The 5,950-nt window shown below is 43.0% G+C and overlaps 1 long non-coding RNA gene across 1 annotated transcript; it reads left to right on the top strand.

Moving 5' to 3' along the window:
- The first annotated feature begins 1,807 nt into the window (after positions 1 to 1,807).
- Positions 1,808 to 4,790, top strand: LOC147655143 (uncharacterized). The gene is made up of 2 exons (XR_015282574.1): positions 1,808 to 1,960; positions 2,083 to 4,790. It is a non-coding gene; the product is annotated as an uncharacterized LOC147655143 (long non-coding RNA).
- The last annotated feature ends 1,160 nt before the right edge of the window (positions 4,791 to 5,950 follow it).

Below are 5,950 nucleotides of genomic sequence, written 5' to 3'. Positions count from 1 at the left end.
AAAAAAAAATCCAAATCCTTTGTTACAACATAAAAATGGAAATTCCTTTTGTTTCCCAGCACATGCCTTTCTCACTTTGGTTACTGGCTGCCATCAGACTGGACTTAGAGCACAACTTTCTGTTTCCTTGCTTCTTTTGTGCAGTCTGTGTTCCTTCCCCTGAGCAAACCAGCTCGCAGTGTGTGTGGAGGGGAAAGGGTGGGAGAGAGGAGGCAGAATACAGGAGTTTTACTTCTGCCAAAACCATACAACCACCAAGACACTTGCTGCAATTATCCAGAATACTGTGGCTCTTGGGATGCCTGCAAGTGCTTGTCTGCTATGTTATGTACAGTACTTGATTAGCTATTGTTTCACGCTGATGAAAGAGGTTGTTCTCTCCATCACTGAGATCTTCACAACCTCTTTTCTGTAAACCTTGTCTTTCTTCATTATACGATGCTAATTATTTCCTTTTTGTAGAGTGGGTAGCCTAACACCTATGTACCTTGAGTGCCAGGGATTGAAACAATCATGAGGCAAATGCTCACCTTTGAAGCCATTATTCCAGTCATTACAACACAGTTTATTCCTCTAGAGGACATTAACATTTGAAAATGTGTCAGCTAGGGTATGAAATTTATCGTGATCATGAACCACCTGCCATCTCGTTAGAATATAACATTCTGATTTCCTGTACTCCAGTATTAATCTGATGCTTTGCAGCCACATATATTTTTAAGTCTTTTTAGTTTCTATCAGGTTGTTTTTGAAGGCCAAAGCAGTATGTTCTGATGTGGGAGAGATCAAGCAAAGAGCCAAAGGTGTGGTCAAAGTGCTGCTTACAAAGGCTCAGTCAGCAATACAAGAAATGGCAAAACCGCTGGACAGGGGGCAAAAAGGAGAGGAAGAGATATTAAACATTTCTTTATATAATTAAGGAGTAGTTTTAAAGCGTCCAGTCTCTAACAAAAGAACAAATTTGAACTATTCTGCAATAACAGAAATGTGTTAAAGCTGAGAAGAGTTTCAGAGTATCACCTTGCTAGAAGTCTGAAAATTCCCGGTAACTTTTCCTGTAAGTGAGGGCTCATACTTCAGCTCAAGGTGTAATACAGCAGTTGGTGGTTCTGCCTATCTTTTCAGCAAAACATTTCTTGTAACAGTAGTAGTTCTGCTATTGGAATGAAAAGCTTTTTTAGGATTTGAATAAAAGGCGTGTATGCAAATGGCTGAAGCATGTGATGACTTTTACTGGCAAAATCAGACTCCCTGAAGATAATCTTGTTTTTGTTAGTTCCTGAAGATCCACTCAACAGATGATGTTGCAAAATCATGCATTTTAGGGTGTTTCAGATTATTAAAATTAGTTATGTGATGCTACAAGGCCGAGAGAAAGCGTTCCTCAGTTTGAAGTTGGAATTTACATCTCAGCTGAATCCTCTTCCCCCACCTTGCAATGGCCAAACGATTTTGCTATTTGATTTACCTCACTTGTCAGTGTGCCAAAGGGCTTTATATGAGAGAAACATTTGCAGAGAGGTGTATTAAATCCCTAGTGGTTAATTATTTGCTGTAATTGTGATCTTAGCTGTATGCTTTGCTTTTCCTTCACGGTAATTTCCAGTTAAAAAAAAAAAAAAAGGAGTAATAAATATGCATAGTGCTAGAATGAAAAATGAATATTTGGTCTTGGCAATCAGTAGGTCTCCTCCAAGGAGTTAAAATAAGTCTTAGGCAGATAGCTTCAAACTGATGCTTAAGGAGCTGCATGATCCCAGAACTGGTGCTTTTCTGTTGACTTCAGTTCAAATCTGGTTTTCTCCAGAACACTTTTTTGATTCTTCAGGAAGAGAGAAAGATTGAGAGAATAGTTAATGCAAATGAACAGTCACAGCTGTGCAGAAGAGTTCATGGAAAAGCAGTGCTATGAAGAAAGGGGAGAGGGGGAAAATAATTCCTTTCTTCGCCGTGTGAAAAGGTAAACCTTTAAAACCTCTGCCTAGAAAAAAGGGATCGTGATTTGGAATAGCTTCATAAACAGAACTTTGTAATAAAACCTTGATTTGTAAAGTCTGACCAGATGCTGTGTGTGTGTCACAGATGTGAGTGCACACATGGTGGAAGAGGCAGCCTTGCACTGCCCTGGCACCATCGGAGACGTGAGCTGCAAGAGTTCCACGTGGTCCAGCTGGTGGCCTGAAGGCCAGCTCCAAGCTCCTGCTCTCATCCATCCAGCCCCCCCAAGCTTCTTCCCTGGACAACAGCTCTGTGAGCTACAGCATTCCAGCAGCTGAACTTGTCCTCCAACACAGAGCCAAAATGCTGCTGCTGTTGACAGGAGGTGTGTGTTTTTGGGGCAGAATTAGTTGCCACCGAGGGGCAGAGGTCCAAGGGGCTCAGCAGCCACGGTGTCTGTGGCAGTGCCTCGTTGCTGCTGCTGTGTGGAAGGTCTCCAGGCACTGCTGCCCTGGGTTTGGGGAGGGAGAGGCAGGATGTGCTGAGCAAGGTGGGAGGGGAAATTGTGAACCCGAGTACAGCCCCTGTAGCTGCTGAGGCTGGACCACCCTGCGCTACCTGCACCAGCAGGGCTCGGTCAGGAGTGTGTCTGCACCCACCAGGCATCCATCAGAGATGCTGTGTCCTTGCATTCTCTGAGAAACAGCAAGTCTGGCTGGCAGGAGCAGGATGTTGCCCTTGTTCTCAGAAGAGCTGTCCTGGCTGCCTCTTACAAGAGACGAGTGTGTGCTGCTGCCACTGGTTCAGGAGCCCTGGCCCCTCCTTATGAGAGCTAGTGGCCCACTGAATTCCAGAAAAACAGGATTTGGAGAATCTCAGGTGGGAACCATGGAGAAATGGGTGCCTCAGCAGGGAGGTGAGACCAGGAGGAGAAACTTCTGCCCAGTCTTCCTGTCAATATATGTAAATCAACAATAACCCAGCCTTATGAAGAGTGTGTGAGGAAGTAGAATGATGTGTTGCCATGAGAATAAACAGCAGGCAAAACTCAGGACAGGCTTGGAAGTAAAAAGTCCAAGGTGTAATTTTTTTATTCCTTGCTTTGTATGTCCGTATTTGGACACACAGGGAACAGAATAGAAGAGAAAATCCTTTTCCCTGAGTCCCACAAAGGAATATGCACCTGAGAGTGCAGGAAATTTGTGACTTGTCCAGGGGTTTTACTGGCCACTATTTCTTCCCCCAGGGATGTCACAATGCCAATGGAGTAATGAAGCCATGAGTATAAACAAAATATTATTTACATCTGCTTTAGGATATATCTATATTACTACCAATTTATTTTTTGCTAATTATTACATTTGAGTTCGTTCTCTGCTCATCACCAGACATAGTTTTGCAGCCTGTCGCTCTGATGGTGCTGAGTTTGGAGCCTGCCACCTCAGTTTTGCAGCAGATAACACATGTCTGGATCCTGCCTCCTTGCAAGCACGGTGAAGATGCCATCTATCCCAGCAGCAGTGAAAAGATGAGGTGGCAATGCATGATTTTGCCCTCAGCTGTCCTGCTGTGAACTGGAGCTGATCCCCTGGAGAAGTTATGTGTGTGGGCTGTGAGGATCTCATCTGTTGTACCTTACAGTCTGTGGAGCAGTTTCTTGTTTCCTTGATTTGGAAGGGGAGAAGGAATCCTGTGGTTAATGACTGCTGTCTGAGCCCTACTAAATTACAGCTGCTTATCTAAGTACAGCAGGAAGGCTTCGTTCTTGGCTGGTGCAGTCACTGGAAATGAATGATCCAGGCTGCCTGTGCTTATTTGCAAGGCCACTTACCTTTGTATAAAAAGCCTTCTGCTAGATCCAAACCCCTTTTTCCCCTCAATACTATTGTGGAACAGATTCTGATTTTCTCCTTACCTGATGCAAGCCAGTAGCAAGGGAAGTGAAGCTCAGTACTAGGTGTACTTCTCAAAAGTGCACAACAATTCAGTGGAAGTGCTGAAGTCATGGCCAAAACAACTTGCTCTGTTTTTGAGGGATTTTTTCCCATGGCTTGCCCAATTCTGTGTCAGCTTAGGGTATGTAAAATTAAAGTGGGTGATGCCTGAAGTTCACAACACGTCAGGTAGTATCAGTGCTGATATTTCTTGTCTGAGTTTATGCAGAGCACATTGGTCTATAGCTACCAGATGGTATTCTCAGGAATTAATGTAAAGCACTTCATGTACCACATACAACTGCATAGACAGGTTTACAAACTAACCCTGTAAACACCAAACTGGCAGAGATCTGTGTTGGTATCACTCACTACTTGCAGCACCACCACTGAGCTCTCCTGGCCTCATCCCAATCCAAGGAACTCAGTCAAACAGAAGAATCCCACCAAAGCATCTGGAAGGGACTTTTGACATGATTTTTTCACTGCTGCAAAGGCTGTTTGGGGTGTGTGGAAAATGTCTTCAAGCCCTGAAGAATGGCACAGTGCAATGTGATAACAAACACTGTGAAGGTTATCAGTGATATAATCAAATCTATCTGTGGGACAAAGACACTCACTGTACAGCTAATTAAAACTTGTTTCTTCTCTGCCTGCTCTCATTCACTGGCCATTATTTAGAACTGAGCTGCAAGGCACTGGAGCGGAAAGTTAACTCAATATTTTAAGACTAGCTCTGTCCAAAACCTTGCCTTGAAAGAAACCACACACTCTTTTTTCTCGTGCATGAATGGCAGATCATGAAGCCATTTTTGGGAAATTTTTCTTTGCTCGTAAGGTCAGTTATAAGACAAGCACCTGGAAAAAACTCAATACAATTGAAAAAAAAACCAAAAAAAAACCCAAAGAAACAAACAATCCCCAAACCAAACCACCTAAAAAAGCACCAGTTATATATATAAATATATAAAATGTTTTGGGACTTGTTGAGGGCTTTCCCATTCCTTCCATGAGGCAGGCATATGTGGGTTGCATCTGCTGATTCCTGGTTTGTACCTCAGGGATGGATTCCCTGCCACTTCTCAAAGGTGATGGTGTTGGTGAGTGTCTCCTTCCTCCTTCACTGTGTAAATTCAGGGAGTGACATAAGGACATCCTTTCTCCCCAGCTGAAAAGAAGGGATTGTGGGGTACTTTTTTTTTTTGTTGTTGATGGTACCTTTCTGTTGTCTAGCATGTTCTTAGTAGCTATGTGATCTTTATGAGAAAGTAGCTGAGATAAAAGGTTGGAATTTGGGAGTTTGCACTTGACTCAGTCAAAATCTGAAGAGTTTGACATTGAGTATGACCAGACTGTGAAATATGAGTAGTGATTCTTGCAAGTGGCCTGTGACTCTGGTGCACAGAATCTCTGCCTTTTTAGGCAGACATTTAGCTCTATTTCAGTGCCTTCAGGAGCTGGAGAAGTCACTGAGTCTCTGTGTAGCAGTGCTGGAACTCTAATGGCCTACTTTCCCTTTTTAGAAATGGTCACCCTTCACGTCTCTGAACCTGCCTGGCTTTGGCTCCTGGCCATGAGGTCTTGTCATGCCTTTTCCACTAGAGTAATGAGACCTTTAGTACCAGAAATATTCCCCTTGTAAGCATTGATCATATCTTCTGATAAATTTAATAGAGTTCAGTTCCATTTTCTTGCCACAGTTCAGACTCCCTGCTTTAAGTCACTGTGACTTCCAGCAGTCTGCATCTCCATCCCTGCTTTTCAAGGTGTGGATAATGATACTCAGGGTTTTGTCTTCCTCTTTTCCCTCATGTGGTTTTTTGCAAGCTGTTTTATGCCAGGGACATTTTCCTTACGATAGCTTTGCAGAGTTTCTGGCCTGTGAGTTCTTGACCTGGGCTGGGAATCTGAGGTGGTTACTTGTTATATCAGTAACAAAATTAACATAAATACATTCAAACTCAGAGCTTGCTATGTTCCCCTCCAAGTTTTAATACTTGTTCAATTAAGAAAATAGCACATTCCCACGCTGCTACTCAACTTGAATTAAAACATCATAATGTAAATCATATTTTATT

The sequence above is a fragment of the Cyanistes caeruleus genome, chromosome 2, assembly GCF_971803275.1.
Source record: "Cyanistes caeruleus chromosome 2, bCyaCae1.hap1.1, whole genome shotgun sequence".
NCBI lineage: Eukaryota > Metazoa > Chordata > Aves > Passeriformes > Paridae > Cyanistes > Cyanistes caeruleus.
This window is presented reverse-complemented; position numbering and strand designations above follow the sequence as displayed.